Genomic DNA, 21,905 nt, shown 5'->3' with positions numbered 1-21,905 from the left:
GTTACCAAAGTGAATATCGAACCAATCTAACGACTCTTGAATATAGTGAAAAGAATATGGCTTGTTTAGTTTATCTTCAGGTTCTAAAAATAGGCTATCCGAAGAGTTAAAACATTTATGAGTGCCAAAAGATCGTTCAACACATCTCGAATCTATATACTTTTGCTTATATTACACCTTCTTTGATGGTATTGTGTCTTCCACACGTATCTTTAGTTAATATGGTCCCGGGTTGGGTTCTAAGTGGGGAACACTTAAATGAATTGTGGTAATTTGGATTTCACCCTAAACTTTAGATCCAGTTCTCATATAACTTAGGCACTAAAAACGTACCATATACTTCAGCAAGTAAGTAAACAACAGTTGTGTATGCTAACGCTTACATTGTAACGTCCTGGAAGAGGTGCATATTAGTTTAATAACGTCACTTGCGGGTTGTATTTCGACGTCCACCACGAGGAATGTCATGAATGGATATTCTTCTAGTTTAAAACAAATTAAACTAGTATTAAACTACACTTCTAAAGTCAACAGTCTAGCCTAATATTTCTTCTAATATTCACTAAAAAAAGTTCTATGTGGCGTACGTAAAATCGTAAGTTACATTTGTAAATCCTATAGTTTTTGGACTTAACGTACAGCAAATGTGTAACTGAAAACACATCTTTTAGAATACTTTCATATGAGTATTCCATCTGTTCGTACTTTCCGTTTGAAACAATATAGGCGGTCAGGATCTCACATACAAATGGGTGTGTATAACATATAGCTGGCGCAGGTAAAATACATATACATATGTAATATAAGGAAGACTGTTAGATATCAGATATCCTGCAACGGCATGATGTAACGTCCAATGGCAGTGCGTATGTAGCATATGGATAACGTATGATCTGTAATGATTTCTGTTCTAAGCAAGATTATTCCGTATATTTGCACAATATACCGCTGTTCGGAGAACGGATTTTTCTCAGTGTTGTTGAACAATTTCAGACCTTTTAGAAAAGCGTAGTTCCATGAAAAAGAAAATCGCAAGTCATCCATGTTTTAGAAATTAACTACTTTAAAATAATGTTCCCATACTCACAGAGAGACATGAATGACGTGGGTTATTGAAGTTGAGAATTAATTTTGGTCAATAATGTCACGACTTTCGACTTACTTGTACACAGAATTATTCATTAGCAACTCTGTATTATTCATCAACAAGCAATTCCTAGAACGTTGGAAACATCCCTCGTGCTACTTTAGCAGTGCAAAATAGCGTTACAAACCTGCACCAGACATATGTTAAATTCACGAGAAGATCATTTAAAGAGGAAAAACATGACGAAAAAAATGTATTCGAACATGTGTTTCTCATCCCATCCATGACAACACACTCCATTCTCACTCTAATTTCTCTCTTTGTCTATTCCCGGTTTACATGTGATTTTCTACGATATCCTCTCTTTCTCTCTTTTGCTCGTTTGTTCAACTACCATCATTGTCTATCAGCTACTCTTCACGTTCATCGATTTTGCTATGTTTGCTTTTTTCCAAAACATTCTATACATAGCATCCACTCTAATATTTTCCGTTCTTTTGTTTCAATATTCTCTGTGTTATATGTATTCTCTAGATATATATGTGTTATTTACAAACGTTTAAAAAGGAATGGAATTTTCCATTCACATATCGGAAAAATACTGCTCCTAGAGTAACCTTCTACACAGTACCTCAAAGAAAGGAAAAAAGAGTAAGTAAAAAAAAATGTATCGTCTCATAGATAGAAGGTGTCAAAAGTTTTGAAAAAATCGCATGTGGGGCAAGGGGCAATTGTCCTAACATAAAAGATTCAGTTTTGAGAAATACATGTAAAAACATATTAGATTTTCTTACTCATGCACTTTGGTAATGATGATATTTATATTAAACTACCTGAACCTGCGCTCTCTATACAGCGCATCATTCCAATCTGAACATGAATTTCCTTGTCATTCCTCACATTTGTACATGTTCCTTTATAGACAAAAGTGAAAAACGTCTTGATTAAAATAGAAAAACGGTAAGGGCTACCACAAGGGAGAGATTGTTTCGATGATTTTTTCAATATCTCGCTCTGTTTGCAAGATTTGAACCTACTTCCGGTTGGAGTTTCTAATTCATGTAAGATCAGTGTTTTCTTTCTTCTTATATGCAGTATGGGGCAAGGGCAAATATACTACATACACAATTAATCATAATGCCAGTGATATATAGTGTTCATTAGGTTAAACACTCTAAACAATAAAGATTCATCTTACAGTGGAGAAATGGTTATCCTTCCTTTTCAATTATCATTTGGCCCTGAAACGCCTGAGGGTTATACAACACCCGTATACACCTATGTGATGTTGGAATGTATAACTTGTGGATATGATTTTTTTTGAAATTCCAACATTTCTAATGTAACCCTAAAAAAATGTAATAAAATAATGGCCACGATTTTTAAATATTCAATTAGAACTGGACAATCTACATAAAATTTGGAATCGACCAGTGAAAACGGCATGATTCTAGCACTTGTGGTTTCTGAGATCTCATTGTCGAAAGATTGGAGACAAACATAAATTTTTCTTTGGGGACAAACATATAAACCTAGCATTTTAATATGGTACTTTCATCGAAATACATGTAGAAACACATTTGATGTTGTTACTCATGTTCTTTGGTATTAAAGATATTTATATTATATACTGTAGTACTTGTTCGAAGTACATGTTAAAACACATTTGATTTTGTTACTCATGTTCTTTGGTATTAAATATATTTATATTAAATACTGTAGTACTTCTTCGAAATATATGTAAAAACACATTAGACTTTCTTACTCATGCACTTTGGTATTAAAGATATTTATATTAAATACTGAAGTACTGTATTACTAAATTTGCTAAAGTAATAAGAGTATGAAACTTGCATAAATAATGTTTTACAGTAAATTTGATGTGCAAGCACGCATCAATATTCGTGCATTTGTTTGCGATTACAATTTTATATTGGTCTTCTTCTCCCTTTGGGAAAACAAACTCCTGAAGGCGTCTCTGATTGAAAGTTGTACACCTTTACTACTCTAAGATTATTAAAATTAGTATACGTGTTTTAGGAAACTGTGGCTCTGAATAATCTAATCAATTGTGACCCTTTATCTAATCATCAGTAAAGCTAATTGCGTGAAGGTCGTCAAGTTGTTTCAACAAAGTTTTAAATAATGGTTTATCGTTTATATTCACAAACTGGCTAGAACACAATAACTTTACTAGTCAGCAAGAATACAACTTATGTTTAAATTGCGAAAATTTCATTTCAATTTATCAACTTATATTGCAATTCGTGTCATCTACGCAGTTAAACATGTGATTGCGTAACAGCTGTCAAACGTTTTCGTAATTACAAGATATACAAAACTGGAATCCAATGACATGGGGATTTCTAGATTTAAGCCTCCCTTTAACAATGAAAAATAAACGTTTATCGTATTAGGATACGTTAACAAAAACAGCATGTGTCTTAAAATGGTATAAACTGGAACTTTATTTAATAAAGTTTGGTGTACGCCACTGGTAGTATGTAATATAAAAATTTATCTTTTATCAGTAAGAGCAAATTAAAATAATTTTAAACTCTATCGAAAAAAGTTTTATTATACTAAATGCATGCATTTAAAACAATGTTTTGTTATTCCCATTTCAATAGATGTGGCTTTCCCCTTCCAATCTTTTCCTTCAACTTCCCCTAATTAAATTAGCATATTTATCAACGTATAGGTTGATAACTTAGTAAACTTCCTCCAACTGCGTAGGCGCGGGTGTCAGTAGGAGTAGCCTGACACTTCCAATCTTTTTATTTAACTTCTCCACATTAAATGAGCAGAGTTACCATCCTAAGGAATTTCGTTGAGCTCTTTTATGGCAAAATAATAATCATGTTTGCATTCCCATTTTGTATCTAGAATAGCACGTGACTCTTTGCTATTTGAGTACGTTATATATTGAAATATCTTAAAAACTGTGAAGAGAATAAACTAGTTTCGAAAATATAAGTAATATTATAAATAACAATAAAAAGCAGCTACTTGCTATTTAGCATATTCTGACAAATGGAAATTAGAGCATGCTAGAAACATTTTACCTATAAAAAGTACACATATGCATGCGACATCTGAAAAGTGAAGATCAAAATTTTGTTCTAATACAAACTCGAGATCGTTATTTATCGTGGGTTTTGAGTTATAGGTTTTAAAATTACGTATTATGTTCGGTAATACGATATAGAGGGTGAAATGTTGATTTCTGGAGAAGAAAATCTACAATGGAAATTATTCTTCCAGTTAATATTAATATATATATATTTGCAATTCAATAGCTTATTTAAAAAATGCGTAATGATCTGTTTAAAGAACATAGAAGTCGTTGTCCCCTCAGAGTACAAGCTCGTGAAATTGTGTGTAGATTGCAAAAGAACCAAAACACACAGACCATCACCAGATCAGCAAAGCAGTGGCCAAAACATTAAGATCATTAATGGAATTTCAAATTATGTTTTCGTTTCGGGAAAGGAGTGGGTGGAAGGAGAGAAATGCTGACTAGAGCTCACCTTACAATCATACATTCATAACAACAACAAAAAAAGAGAAGAAAAGAAAAAGAAAGAAAGAAAAACTGAAAGTCTCAGAGAAGCTGAGAGTAGTAGTAGGAGAGCCTCAGTCCTCTGGTCACTTTCTAACTACAATAGGAGTACACATGATTTGTTAAATTGAAGATCTTAAAATTCACGCTTCAATCCTGTATTGTTCAATAAGTATTTTGTATTGAATATCAGTAGCGTACGCATTGCTCTCTTGAACAAGATATGGAAAAAAATTATAACATATTTTAAGAAATTCATGTAAAATCATGAACAATTTGAACTACAGAACTTGAACTTCTTCCTTGTACAAATTATGCTTTAAACTACTGGGGAACAGAGTTACAAGCACGAATTTCTCAGAGCTTTACCTTTTCTCCGTTTGCAAAATACATTCCACTAAATGCTTTTTTATCATCCCATTTCGTTTACAAAATGGTTATTTAAATAATGGCCATTTTCTTTTAAAAAAATATGATACGGAAACTATTCTTTTGTGGTTAACACACAAATACGTATCTTCATTATTTTGTTTTTTATTTTCTCCAAACATTTCTGATAGCGTGACACAAATTTCCGCACATCCTCTGTCACCTGAGAATGCAGCCAGTTCAGAACCGATGTTTCGAGCACTTCACTATTGTTGAAACACTTCGATGCAAGCCACTTTCTCATGTGAAGAAAAAGAAAGAAAATGCAGAAGGCAAAGTCAGGGCTGTAATGAGGATGATAGAATAGTTCCCATCGAAATCTTTGAATTGTGTCAACAGCACAAGCAGCTGTGTGTGTCCGGCATTGTCATACATCAGAAGAAATCCGAGTAACATTTCTTTCAGTCGATTTTAGAGGGCACTTCGCAGATTATTCAGTATTTGACGATACATATCTGCTGTTATACTTCGTCCTGGTTCCGAGAATTCCACAAGAATCACACCTCTTTGGAACCAAAGCTTGGTTTCCGTGATTTTGTGAACTGATGGTGTTTGATTGAATTTCTTCGCTTCAGGAAAGCAGAGTGCCACCATTTCATTGACTGCTTCTTCGACTCCTCAGTGAAGTACGGTATCCAAGTATCATCCTCGTCACTATGTGAGAAAACAGGTCATCCCCATTGACCCGAATCGTAAAAAAATCAGGCGCAGTTGTCATTCTTTGCTCTTTATGAGAGTCTGTGAACATTTATGGCACCCGCCTTGCATATAGTTTCTGATAACCCAGTTTGTCGGTCACAATAAAATGAACTGTTTTCGCAGACAGTTCTGAAATCCCTTCGGCGAGTTCAGTTACGCTGAGCCAGGATTAGATAGCACTTTGACGTTAACGCGTTCCACTAGCTGAACGATTTGAGCACTAGGCCTTCCGCTTCGCACATCGTTATGAACATTTGAGCGCCCTTCCCGAAACTTTCTGCATTATTGCCTGATCTTCATTCGTTAATGATAGTTCGTTAATGGCTAACGATTCCCGATGAATGTAAGTTGCATTCTGTCCTTTGACGTTCGGAAATTGTATGACAGCCCTTATTTTATATTAGGCGTGATATTTTTTTTATTACGGCAGTTATTTCACCTTACTGCTACTCGCACGTACTCGACGATTCTAAATCTTGCAACCACAGAATGCATATGGTCAGCTTCATTAATGTTGACAACCTATCGTAAAAAATATCAGCCATTTTTTTTCTTTACATGCACTTCACAGCACGTATCCTAAGAGCATGACAGGGAGACATTGAAATTGTAACGTTTTTTCTTTTTATATGTAATATGTGTAAACTTGTAATACTACGGGCAACAGAGAAAACAGTGGAAGTAACGTTTACTTCTTCTTACTTTCTTCATCATGCTATGAGTCAGTAAAAATAGCCTCCCTTTAACAGTTCATGCGTAAAGGTAGATTTTAACTTTCAGCCAATATTTTCCTGAGAATTTCTTGAATGAGTTTTTTTGGTATATAGTTGTGAAGCTAGGTGGAATTAAAGTAATTTTTCTATATCAATTTTTGCATGCACTTTCGCACAACGTATATTTAACTTCTTTTGAGGCCTTGTATAGAACTATTTACAAATGTTTACACATTCGATGTTAATTATCTTCGTTTCAATTCATTTAACTACTATAGTGATATAATTTCCCAGTGTTGTTTGAACATTTCGAACGAATTGCTTAGCTCGCTTTGTAAACTCTTCGCCACATAGCTAGCTTGGTAGACATTCTTATCCGAAATTTACATGGTATACATGTTCGCAAAGCAAAGTCAGTCTTGTGTTCAAGGAAAATAGTGACGAGTATTTCCTGGTATACAATATAGCTATCTACCACGTATGTATGTACAAGACAAACAAAGAAATTTATATTGTTTCTAGAGCAGCTTGGAAGTGATGTTTGCAAACTGTAATGATAGAAACTGTTCCCAGTCAAATGGTTGCGGAGCGCTGACAGCAGGTATGTAGCCATGGGAGCGAGAACGAATGAGTACTCCCCTTGAAACGGCAGCCGGTTTTCCCAAATGAGTCTAATCTGATATATGTTTATTACAATTGTTTATAACTTACAGCAAATGGAGAATGTTTAACGGAACGTGATAGAAACATTCTTTTGTAATAACCAAAACAACTTAAATTAATCATACATTTCATATTCTCATTGGCTAACTAAATGCACAAAGTTACAAGCTTAATAACAGTGCCAGAGTTTAATCTTAATTTTTTTAGGTTAAAGAAAAACATTTGCATTAGGGAGAAAGCAGTAAAACAAATTACTTTCTAAACGTTTTTTAATGAATTGCCTGTTTGTACATTTCGTACAACCTTCAACCTGTTTTAAATTTCCTGAACTATCAAGACCCTTTTTCAAAAGGTAACATACTGAAAATATAATAATAATACGTATGTATGTGTACTAGTATGCATGTAAAAAGCCCGGCTCCTAAAAGCCATGGCTCCCTTACAACAACTTGCTTCAGAGGTAAAAGTTGGTTAAAAATTTTAATCGCTTTGCAGTTTATTTAAAAAGTAAATAAATAAACATCGGTATAAATATGAGGATGATTTTTTAACCCATAAAAATTTTCATTACAGAAAGGCTGGAGCAATGAAAATCTACTAAACACATTTAAGACCATGGGAAAATGCTTCTGAATATCACCAACAAATGGCGTCTGTGTCAAGGAGCCAACCACTAATTATATGCAAACTAGTTCACCCTTCAATCCAACGTTAATATCCATTAATTAACCCAAAGGTACTAAGATGCAAAGAAAGGTACAATAGTATATAGCGAAAAACTAAGATTTTCAAAGTAGTCTCCGTGTAGAATTGACCCAATGGAATCTGTGTTATTTTGGAAAGGTGTGAAGATAATGTATTTACTTATAAAGTATATCTATAGTATTGCAAGACCTATACCTCCTCTCACACAACACTATTCTCCAAGGCGTTCACATATGTGAAGCGACGATAAGACTGTCATCAAGTGCATACAGTGAAAGCTGTTGAATGAGGAAAAGAATCTTTCATGTATTACAATACACGTCGTGATTCCTATCTTATATATAAAATATTATTGTATATATAGGGCGTTCAGAGCACGATGAAATAAAGTCGAATTTCAAAAGTTCTGAGTTGTCTGAAGTGTATGATGACGTCAACACTGTTTTCACGTTAAAAGAGTTATTTATAATATGTGCTCGTCAACCCTTTAAGAACTGAAAGGGGTGATCTTAATCATAAAATATGTCCAAAATGATCAAATGTGGACTAGATTCCTTTGTTTACTGAACGCTACATATAAGTATTCAGAAATAATTACACTTATCTGATACTTCGTTTGAGAAATTGCTATTAACTTTATGACCAGAAGATTAAATTAACGAAAGATTACCTAAAAGTGCGCAAGTTAAAACTTTAAATAGAAATTTAGCTATATACTAAACGAAGCTGGTTAGTATTGGAAGGAAAATTTTGAAAACTTGCGCAGCGTGTGTTTCTAAACGCCAATCATGATAGACTAATGATATATATATATATATATATATATATATATATATATATATATATATATATATATATATATATATATATATATATATATATATATAAAAGAAAGAAAGCAAATACATATGATAAAAATACGTGAGTGATTTCAATCTAATGATTTAATATTGATAAGATAGGTTGAGTAGCATTTTAAATGCTTTTACACGTATTCATTCAAGTCAGAAAACAAAATTAGAAAAACACAGTGTTACACCTACTGATGAATAATACACACACACACAATATATATATATAGTAACGAAATCAGTAACGCAAAAAAAAACATTTTGAGTACATGCATATTTCACTTGAAGCACAGATAAAATTAATTAGTAAGAGAATGTTTGGCAAAGCTGTAAAGTAGGCATGAATGCAAATGGCCGTAAATACGGTACACAATGAATGAATGCATTATTAAACAAAAACGTTTTATCTCGTTCGCCTGTGTCTCTCCACCCTGTTTTTTATAGAAACCTGGCAACATTATTTAGGCTATTTATTTACTAGGGTTGAATTCACATATGATCAGTTCTGGATGGAAATAAAAGCAAAAAGAGAAAGTTTGTGATATGCACATGTGGTTTTATTATTTACATGACACATAATGCTAATTTTACGATTCAATTCCCCACTGTGCACTAACTTGGTTGTTTTCTTTACCGTGTATTATATCTTGCATGATATTTTCTTTACAAAATCCATGTTAATTGCATTATTATTGTTTAATTCTGGAGATGTATTTTTTTATTTACTTACACGATTTTAGTAAACTTATTTTTTATTTTGTTTGTATATTATTTAAGATCTACTTGAGACATAAATTTACTGGAGCGATTTCTTTAAGTTTTATATCCATATCTATTCATGCGTATTAATACTTAGTTCACTATAAATATTAAATATAGCGATTATTATTCAATAGAAAGTATTACCAACACTACTAAAGCTCTTAATGTTACTTCTAAACTCGTAATGAGGCTGTCTGATTTCTCATGTCTAAACAAAAGGTGCTCGATAATGCTGAGAACCTATCGATCTTTGAGTGTAGAAATTTATCGAGTTGTCATCGGTTACTCAAAATGGTTCGAGTATTTGAAATTATAAAGTTTCTGGTTATTATAAAGATTTGGAATGTTATCGAAAGTTCGAATATTACCGAAGTTTCTAGTATTATTGAAAGCTTGAATATTATCAAAGTTTAGCGAGTATCTCGAATCGTCAAATTCTTCTAAGATTTCGAATGTCTGGAACACTTCGAGTGCCTCGAACACTTCGAACATCTCGAACATTTCGAATAGGTCTACTTTGAACATTTCGACAATCTCGAAAGTTCAATAATTCGATAAAATTAAAATGTTTTATCGAGGAAACGGTTCCGAAAGTTAATAGAATTGTTATCAATTACTTGATTATCGGAACAGCAGTAGTCTGAAGTCGTCATTAGCCTGTTAATTCCGCAGAATTATTTAGTTAGTAGGCCTACTTGACTTTTATGCTTTCAAACTATGCTGTGCTTAAGTATTGGTGGAAATCTTATAGAAGAGCTATATCCGTTTGTCTGTTAAAAATATATCAGAACAAAAACTATAAAATGTATTGAGAAGAGGTTTCTTGTGATCGAATTAGTGTCTCAATATAGGTTGCACACCATTCGTTAATTCTATATTTACTCCGGAAAAGGTAGAAATTAACCACTTCCAATTTCAATGCTAATTGCATATAGCAAAAGCGGCAATGGTTAATAAAAATGATTTTCTCTGGAATTGACTTTGCGTGTAAAGAAAAAGCTATACAGCTTCACCGGGATCTTTTCACTAAAACCGGAAGTGGTAGAAATTTACTACTACATCCGGTTTAAATATTGATCTCAAGAGAGCAAGCGTATGAGAGATATCGACAAACGGTGATTCAATATCGATTTACTGTTCCATCTAAATCTTAATTTGTTGTTCAAAGTATTCTTCTACAGGTTTCGTATCGTTTTATTGTTCGTAAAGAATTGAAAACGTGAAACGTTGGTGACCATGAATCCCAGAAAATCTACTTAAGTTTATGCTCGATGAAATAAGTTGTCTCTCATTGAAATCCTCTCTCCAGAAACGTTTAGTACACTCAAATAGTTATGCTCTCCATAATTCTATATCACCATTTTCTTGTTGTTTTATGGTTAACAGCCAACTCTTTCTTTACGTTCATCAAGTCACTTGTCTGGATATGGAACAATTTTGTGAAGTTTAAGTGAGAATGTTATAAATAACATATGTACAAATATTAGGAGATATAAACTGAATATTTATAGGATGTTAAATCAAATTTGGTGTTAATTTACGTATTTTCTCTGTTTTTACAGGTAAAAAAAGACAATAGAGTAAACGACTTTTTAACGAATGGAGAAATTGAATATAAGAGCTGTTATTGAATACCTGCATAAAAAGGGGTTAACGGCTCATGATAGCTATATCTCTGTCATAGTTACATTAACATGTAGTGTTCCTTCGTATATCAAAATGAAGAAATGGGCAGATAAATTTAGGATGAGAAGAAAGAGCATTAAAGATAATCCTCGAATTGCACTGACATTGGAAAAACACTAAGCATATGGAAATTTAACAAATTATCCCCGATTGATTATCAGGTAGATGCAACAGATAGTAGATATGTCAACTGATAACATTGACTTTATTATCATCCAAGATCTGAGAATGACCCAAATGTTTATGTGAGATGGGTACCAAAAGATTAACGCGAAACCGAAAGATGACCAGGTGCAACATTTCAAAGAGTAAACTTCGGCTTCTCTAAAAATAACAAAATCCTCTTCTGATTTAATTTATGACATTCAGTGAGACGTGGGTCTACTGTTACTAATTCGAGTTAAAACAAGGTTATAAGTAGCGGAAACCCCTGTAAACACATCGCCGAAATAAGGCTAAGTCAATGCTCTTAGCAGGAAAGTTAATTTCTGCTGCTTATTTGGTGGCTAGGAAAACACATAATGGTTCATTATCATACTTTTCCATCTTGCTAATATCAAAGCCACAATTCGATCATTGATATGCCATTAATTCACGATTTCTTCATCTAACTGGTCTCCACCCACTTTACTTGACTGATTTCATAATTTCTGTTCTCAAACTTTCAAAGAGGATGGTTACCGTTCATTTTGAAGTTGATGTTAATCCCATGCGTGCTGTAAATGACATTTTAGATAATTTCTACAAAATCATTTTAATCAACGGTATAAACACACTTAAAACCAACAGACAGAATTCTTTGAATTGTCAGGTGCTATACTGGAAACTAACAATATACTTAAACTCATTTGCTACCCCTTTCATAATTTGCCAAAACATTTTTATAAGAAACTTCGTATAATTTACCATGTCAACACAACATTTTTATAAGAAACTTCGTATAATTTGCCATGTCAACGCGGAATTACATTCCCAAGGACATCTCGTATGTATTTATAACACATATTAAGTAAATAAACAACACATAATTCGCGTGTTTCAATATCCCAACTTGAGAATTGGAAAATCATTTCTTCATGTACTCTGCCAAAGTATATCAATATATGAGAGGTAAAGTTTTACTTTTCCCATTACTCCAAATTAAAATATAGTCCAATGAACGGATGTTCGTTAGTTATAACATTAAATCTTTCTTTTTTAAAAAAATATTTACTGAATTTTCAGACATCCTATATATATGTATTGATACATTGCTTAATTTAGGTAATTTGATATATGAAATTACAATAATAATTTCTTACACAAATTATTATTATCTGGCAATACCAACATATAATACAATATAAGGTTCAGGACAATAAAGTAATCTTGAATAAAATTAATGACAAAGAAAGTATTATACATGTTTTTGAAAGTCGTCTCGTTGTTACTCTATCCTGTATATTTTGAGAAGGATATAACAGTCGGATGTGTTGCAGTTTTCGGGTTTTGCAGACGAGATTACTGCCTCAAGGCTACTAGTTAGGAGAACGAGGAGAAATTTCATAACCGTAGATGCAACCGATGCAATAACGCTCCCATGATTGGAAATTGTGGCAAGAATTTTGAGTTTATCCATTCTACGAAATAAAGATATTACAACGCTCATTTTTTTTTTAAAAAAAAAAAAAAAGCTCAAAATGTACTATACCAAAAATTAGAAATATTATGTATTTCTTGAATAATGTAAAATTTAAACCCAATGCAACAAAGTTAAAACTGAATAAATTCATACTACAAGGATATTCCAGAGTCAAGTGATTTTTTTTTTGTCTTACATCGTGCTAAGATAGTAACTTAATAGGATTAAATGTTTGATTATTCAGTTTAAATACAACAGACTCACGAGTATCCGGTCTAATGTGGCGGAAGGGCAGGCCGGATAACGAAAAAGCCAGCTAGGTCAGAGTTCTATGAATAGCCTATTCCATAGTCACTACAAGTTTTTTTCGTTTATCACCCATTTTGAAATCTTCACTGTAGTACCTCAATAAGCGTACTTGAAGAACAATTTACGAATACAGTACTGTACCCACTGTATAGTTATTATCAGGAACAGTGGCAAGCGTACTGTATTGATGTCCGTTACACACTGACGAAACAGTGAACAAGAAGCAGAATGCTATTCTGTACCTGTCACAACTTGTATTTTAGGTACAACACGTAGGAGGATTGCAGCAGACGCCCGCTTACAATGCCTTGTCAATGTTGCAATTGCATAGCTTTCCTCATTTAATTACGATAAAAGGAAACTAGGCCAGATAGTCGCTAGCCGGATATTCAAGAGTCTCCTATATTGCTTATGTCACTTAGAAATGGACCTAGGACACCACATAAACATTTGAAACATTAAAAGACAAAATATACCCAAAATAGCAAATATGCTATACATACTGTTTCTCAATATAATTGCATTTAGATTAATATATAAAGCGCTATTAATGTGCTTCCTTTACAAAAGCACGTCAACACTATTAACTTTTTTCTAATGCAATATCTTATATTTATTGCTGTACTTTTTCTTCTTCAATCATTAGAAAATAAATGTGATGCTATTTGCATCTCTTTTTGAAATACTACTTCAAATTTAAAAATAAAACTAATGTCTAATTCTATAATGACTGATTTATTTTATTAACAAGCTACAAAATATTCAGATAAAGATGATTCTACAGGCCACAAGAACAAATTATTTGCTCATTTGCTACGCGAAAGTTAAAATATGATTCAAATCTGCTGCATCAAACACAACAGATAGACATGAAACTACTTGTTACAACTAGTTCTGATAAGAGATGAATTTCGTTTTAATTCTAAGTAACGGCGATGGGGTATCTGATTCGATCTCCGGCCAAATAAGTTCGTGGTGGAGTATCCGTGGGTTTTCTCGGGGTACTACCGTTTTCTCTCACTGTTTCATTCCATCTTCGTTCATCTGCTTTAATCATCTTCTCCCTTAACCTAACAGTCATTATCTGATTCGATCTCCGGCCAAATAAGTTCGTGGTGGAGTATCCGTGGGTTTTCTCGGGGTACTACCGTTTCCTCTCACTGTTTCATTCCATCTTCGTTCATCTGCTTTAATCATCTTCTCCCTTAACCTAACAGTCATTATCGTGGATGTTAAACTCAAATATGTATTTTGTTCGTTCAATAATGATTGGCACTCCCCCCTATAACTGGTGCCAAGTAGCAGTTTGAAATGTTTGTTGATGTATGCATTAAGATAGACTATAATACTATGAAACCCCACTAAATGGGTTTCTTTCCGTAGGTAGCATATTGTAGCAGCAGTTGTTCCAACATGCCAGAACGCTAGTGGACAGCAAAAAGACAGCATGGAAGCAGACACACAGGGGCAACGGTGGACAGTGTGGTTTCTCTTGAGGGAAGGAGTGAATACTTCAGACATTCACAACAGATTAGCCGTATGTGAGGGCATAGCACCAAGTCGCAGATCCGTGTTTCGTTGGGTATCCGAATTCAAAGAAGGCAAAGACAGTGCTGCAAAAGGCAAAAGCACTGGGCGTCCTGCAATTGCACGCAGACCAAACAATGCCGCGCGAGTGAATGATTAGATAATGGAACACAGGAGAGTCACATTTGATGAACTAGAGAAAGAAACAGATCTATCACGGGATTCCCTCTACACTATAATTTATTATGATTTGAAGCTGCACAACATGTGTGCACACTGGGTACCTCATGACTTCACCGTTGCAGAGAAACAAAAGTGTGTGGAGATTTGCCAGCAGTTGATGCAACAATATAGTGAAAATCCGACTGAGTTCTTTGAGCGTCTGGTCACAGTAGACGAAACTTGGTTCCTCTACGAGACTCCAGAAAAGAAACGCCAGTCCATGGAATGGAGGCATACTGGAAGCCCTCGTCCCAAGAAGGCACGGATAGGACTATTCGTGTGGAAACAAATGGTGATCGTTTTCTGGGATCAGAAAGTGATACTGCTGGTGGAATGGCTCCCTCCCAATAGTCCATCGACAGTGAGAGCTACTGCAGTTCACTCCATACACTCCGCCGACGCATCCAACAACGCCGACAAGGAAACTGGGGCCGCTGAGTTCTTCTCCAACGCGACAATGCACGGCCACATATTATTCGCCAGACAATTGCCACAGTGCATGAACTAGGGTTTAGTGTACTGCCGCATCCTCCATATTCGCCAGATCTGGCTTCTAGCGAGAGGCTTTTATTGACATAATGAAAGAGGACGTGAGAGATAAAAAGTTCAACACAAATGATGAACTCCACGCATTTGTCCGTCAGTGACAGAGATATACCCCCAAAGAATGGTTTGCTACACAAATAAGGAAGCTTCCAGAACGGTGGCAAAGGTGCATAGACATTGCCGGGTAATACCTCTAAAATAAACTGTAATCGTTTGTTCAATAAATGGTTTCTGTCAAAACAAATTAATTGTAGTGCCAATCATTTCTGAACGCCACGTAATTTAATTTCAATTCAATTCTAGGTAACGTATAGATAGAGTTACATACGTAAACTGTTTAATGTCATTTCTTTCTTTATACCTGTATGAAGTTTTGATACGAATCAAATGTTTCCAAAGAACTACTGGCATATTTATAACGTCGATCAATAACTACAAGAAGCAAAGAGACATCACAACCTCAACAATAACATTACTAAACATTATTACAAACAATCAAAAGTTTAAATTTTTTAAATGAAGTATTAAGATATGTTGCAAACTAAATACTTAAAATTTCATATTGGAGGACTATTTTTATCAATTATCTATATTTTTCGTTTCTTTCTTTTTCTAAGCAAATATAATAAAATAGATAACATCAATTTATTCAAAGACTCTGATGTTTGTTTAAGAGATTACTTTTCGGAGGAGGTTAGCTGAATATCTTAGCATGTTTGGTTAAGTAAACTTTTCTTTCTGAGAAAGAAATAAGAAAACCTAAAGCGAAAAAAATACAAAATTCAGAAAATATAGGGTTGGGACCTTTTGGTAAGGCTAAACCCGATCACAGCTATCGACCATGTATAGATTGTCAATTTATCATATCCAAAAACAATAAGCATATTTGATGGAAATGTGCACATTCATAAATGAAAATTTAAAGCAAAAACACAAGACATAGAAAATTTGAACCGTTAGCTTGTTAGCTAGTTAGTATGACAAAAATCAATGAACAAACTGAACCGGTAGAAATAAAGACTGGTACACATAACATAATTAGTAGTTATTCCATTGCTGCTAAAAATGTAGGCCTAAAATTTTAAATGTTATTATAAATTTTTGTTGCATATCTTGTGTTTAGAGTAATTTGGTACCAATTTAAAGTGAAACTAGGGACGCTAAAAATTTCTTAAACATTTGGATTTTCAACCTAATTCGAGACAAGTGCCAACCCTAAGGTATAAGATTCAAAAACAAGTTATCCTGTTTTTTTTTCAAACACTTAAATTTCCTTTACATCTAAACTGGGAGAACAAAGAGATACATATTAAAGAAGAATATTTTACCGACCTTAGATTCGCTATTACCGTCGTCTTCCTCCAAATAAGAACTCAGAACTGCAAAATGTAATAGAACAGCTTAATTTGAAGAGCAAGGAGATTGATTTGAAAACAAAGACGGAAAGAACATAGTAATGTTCAGCGACTTTGCTTTTATGGTCTTTCTCTCACTGCTCAGTTATCTCATGCTCAAAAGTAAAGTTCTCCAACTTAAATGTGACAATTACCGATGGGATTCTCGCAGGTTTTACTGAGAACCTAAGATTCTTATTTTTTCTTTTCAGAAAATTACAATTTCCCTCAGAATATGGATGTTGTTTGATCATTTGTTTCGGCAATTCTAAACTTGTATACATGAATTTATTCCTTTCTATCTCCAAATTTGAATCTCTCTCTCTCTCTCTCTCTCTCTTTCTCTTTCAGGTTCGTCACTAAATCCCATGGTCTGAATCATTCGAAAAAAGCTGCCTGAAAAAAGTTTATCCCTGGGAAGTATGCAACCTGCCTTACATTGTTGAATTTGAGGTTGCAGTAAAATTCAGGATATGATTTTTTTCTAATAAATTTTTTAAAAAATCCCTTAATTACTTAATACTTTTTAAAGCGTTTTATATGTGGACACATTTCTTCGATATACCGTAAACGCGGGCTACTTGAGCCGTGCAGGTTAACTTTAGCCCAAAACGGAAAAATGTTATTTGTTTCTCTGTGGACTCTCAACATCAGTAGAACTACGTAGTTCAGTGTTTGCTGGTAGGCAACGGTACTAGGCAGACCCGCGTAGGGGTGTGGGAAGGTTTGTAAGTCACAGCTAGTGGCAGGACTGGTTATGCAATCACATTATGTTACTTGAGCCCAACAGCAAACAACAGGAAAAAGTCCAAGCATTGGAAGACACACATCAGAAGGCGACGCATTCAGCTTGAAATCAGGAGATGATATCGACATCAACATCAGCAATCCTGATTAGGAACATATAGGACACTTGACTATAAACTGTGGCCAGGACGAAACCAAATCAGCACCAACTCTGGCACCTGTAACGAAAGATGACCTCGAAATAGGCAATTTTGTTCTGGTAAAATGGAACGGGAAGAAATATACAGGAGTCGTCCTTACGATAGAAGCAGATGTTCGAGTCAACTGCATAGAGCCTATACGAAAGGCTTGAAGGTGGCCCAAAGACAAGGATGTCTTGATGTATAAGATGTGGTAATAATGATGTGAAAATGTGGTAATAAAAATAGAACCCCCAATACTAATCAAGAGAGATTTGCTTAATTTAACTGAAAAATATATACTGTTATATGCCTACGTCTCAAAAATTGTGTTCAAAATTACTTTTTAAAATTCATATTTGTCATTGAAATCAACGTTTGGATCTCTGTGGGTGTGCATAAATTATGTTAATCTAATAACCATCAACCTATTTGCTCCCAAACTGCTTTCAAATCTTCTAATGGTAGTATCTATTGGACTTAACAGTTTGGGCTCAAGTAACCCAACCGTAATGTTAACTTGAGCCCAGATAAAAAAAACACTAGTATAAAATACTTACTACTTCACAAACATCGAGAATTATATGTTAACCTATCCATAATAAACTGTAGGTTCACAATATAAGGTCATTATGTTAAAGAAAAATTTGTTGTGCACAATTTACACAAATTTATGTTAGAAGTTTCAAAATCTGGGCTGAAGTACCCCTCGTTTACGGTAGCTTATTCGATTAGTGAAAACCGCATTGAAATATGATCAACGGTTCTCCAAATAATCGCATACAGCCTTACATACAAATATACTCACGTAGAGGTCAAATTAAAATTATGAACTTCCTTTCCTTTTCCAGTTATCTAAAAATAATGATAACATTTAGCTCAGGCTACCCACTTCATTGCAATGTAGTTTGGGTTGCCTACCAATCAAGGCTGGTATCAATTTCTGAGCACGTAAATATTACTTCAGATGCAATACTGAGGTAATCATTCGGATTTAAGAGGGACGAGAACAGACAATGGCGGAATTTCAAAAAGATGAATTACATAATTTATACCTTTCATCTAGCATTGTTAATATCATTAAGTCTAGGAGGCTAAGGTTGGCACGACATGTAACCCGACTGGAAGAAAGTAGGAAAACTATCAAAATGTTAACTCGAAACCTAATCGGATAAGATCATTACGACGTCCTAGATAGATGGGAGACAATATTAAGATGGAAATCGCAGAAGAAAAGGAATATAGAGCAGAAACTGGATCCAATTTACAAGGGTATGTTGTATTCTTTATCGTATACTTGTATTTTTTATTGTATACTTGCATTCCCTTCGAGCAAAAGTTGGTTTACAAATAAGTACAAGCCAGTTTATTTTATAGAGGAAGAAAAAGAACAAAATAATATAAGATTAATATATATGTATATTTCGAATATATAATTGGAATGTTGATATGTAACCAGAACGACGAACTGAAGGTTGTCATAGTAACAAACACGATATTATGTAATGTAATGTCATACTCTCGTTGTTATTTTGTATGTGAGTTAATGTTTTACGAAGCATCTAAAGATAATAAAAGATTTAACAAGGTAATTTAGAGTCGGTCAATTTTACCAATTTATGAACCAGTGAGTTTGTGATTGATAAATATATATTTTGTTATAAATTGACTAAGAACATAAATTAATTGACATCTTTTGTGAATGTTGCCTTAATGGATTTCAATATTTCATAGACAGTATAAGAGGAACAAATAACATGACAAATGACTAGATATCTTAGTTTAGTTCACTTTTACTACCAACTAGATTAAAGAATACAACGATATTGTATATCTGTGCATTATTTTCATGTTAGTTACTTCTATTTCTCTTGTAGCTATTATGGGTAAAGGTGTTTAATAGTGCACAATCTGTTGTTAAGAAGAAGAAAAAATAAATAATATGTTGTTGATTTTATATATATAATTAATGAGTAATCGTAGGAGAAGCAATTACAAATAACTGTTTGTTTCGAGTTGCTATGACAACTGAAAAATAAAAATTAATGGAGATTTTGAAAAATAAAAAAGGTAATTGTGATGTGTATGTGATGATTTTAATTTCATGTTTGTGCAATCACTAGTGGTGACTGATATTTAGTATTCGAACTGTGGGCTATAAATGTAACGAAAGAAGTGCGTAAAAAGAAGTAAAACGTTACATAACAAGAAATTCGTTGCAAGACAAAGAGAGTAGATTTATGTATATATACTTTTGTTCGGGAAAGTCAAGGATAAGCGTCACTTCCGGTAAAATTGAGTTATTAGGTGTAATGGATTGGAATCGGATCACAGAAAAGCGTATAAGTAGCTCAAGTTTGGAAATGGTATCTGCAGATGGTAGGGAAAGCTTATTTGGTTACGTTGCATGTGAACGATGACTTTTTTTTCAAGTTTACTCAAAAGTTAGAAAATACGACATACCATTGCCTTCTCTCAAGTAGTTCACACACAGAGAGACACAGATCAATCTCTCTCTCTCTGGATATATATATATATATATATATATATATATATATATATATATATATATTATATATATATATATATATATATATATATATATATATATATATATATATATATATATATATATATATATATATATATGAAAAATTAAAATATTATCCTAAAATTATTTAGTATTTTAAATACTACCAATTCTACAACAAACAAAATCTTCCAATGCTACATAAATAGAAATCCGATGCATTTCTGCATTTTTATATATTTACAAATATATTTTTGTAAATTTGCCCGTGTAAATCCATGACATGAAGTATGAATTGCTGCCATTTCAGGCATCTATCATGCTAGAATGAGACAAACAAACAAGCCACTAATGTAATATTTTTGTGAAGTGTAAGTATTGTGCAGTTCCTTATTGTCTAACTTGTCAATCATTTTAATTACGTACAGTAAGATCATGAACGAATTTAATATTAATCGTGACGAAGAGTTGTTTTTCTAATAATAGTACATTGTCCTCCATGCAATTGAATTTGTATGAACGGATGTCTGTTTAGTGCTTTTACCAATGATCAATTGACACATGACCAATTTGTTATACCGTGAAACCATTTGGAGGACTCGAAATATACTTACTGCTCTTAGATGGTGATAAATGCACTATAATTGTTGTATTATGATTATTATTGTCATGCGTGTTTCTGAAACTGGTAATTTTTGATACTAACTATTTATTTCGTTTCTCTCTCCGCGCTCAATTCACATATGGATATTTACATAGTTGCATATCCGAAAGTCTTCATATCTTTATTATGCTTATTTATAAAAGCATTTCACAGACATTTTTCATTCTTTCCAATAATGAGTGAAGATTTATAGCCATTATTAATGACGATTAATACTTCTATTCAAGAATTCATCAAGCTTAAGTGTTTGCAATCCAAATTATTTCAAATTTAAAACTAAAATAAAGCTCCTGCGTATCTTACGCTTTTTCTGGGCAAGAGGTCCGTCTTTGATTGACTCATGTGGTTCAGGTCACACGTTTGGACGTAATTTTATGTCTAACATGATGTCGGTTCTAGAAAGGGACATTAAACTCCTAGCAACTATTTAATATAATAATGTCTGCATTGTTATTCTGACAAAATCGTATTTCGTCCTATCACAAGAGGGCTCTTACAGACAACATTATTTTGAAGATGGCAAGGCCTTTTGCTTCTACATTTGCCCTCTGTGCAATATATTCTCCTACCTCAATACCTGAAATTTTCATACTTACAAGTTTTTAACATTCCATCTTTTAGAACTGATTTCATTCACACGTCAGTTCTTAAGGTTTCTTATACTATTAAAATCTCGGAGGTCACACTAATGTGTCAGCAGTAGTTCATATACATAAAATTTTCCCTTAATGGTATCCGCAAAACATTTCTTTATCCTGTTCCCTAACAGTTGTCTTTTCTTTCTTTGCAAGACAAATAAGTAGTTCGTCTACGCCTTATCTTTAATAAGAGAAGGACTATACGGCTAATAATAAGATCCACTAGATTCCGACAATCTGTCACCGTATGACGTCCACAACTTCATCAGGGCAGCATGTAGTTAAAAATAAACTTGTCTATAAATGAAATTATTAGTACACAATATTTTCAAAAATAATTTTGCTATTAAAATATAAAGAAAATTAATACT

This window comes from Thermobia domestica, chromosome 5, assembly GCF_964235325.1.
Source record: "Thermobia domestica chromosome 5, izTheDome1.hap1.1, whole genome shotgun sequence".
Lineage (NCBI taxonomy): Eukaryota > Metazoa > Arthropoda > Insecta > Zygentoma > Lepismatidae > Thermobia > Thermobia domestica.
This window is presented reverse-complemented; position numbering follows the sequence as displayed.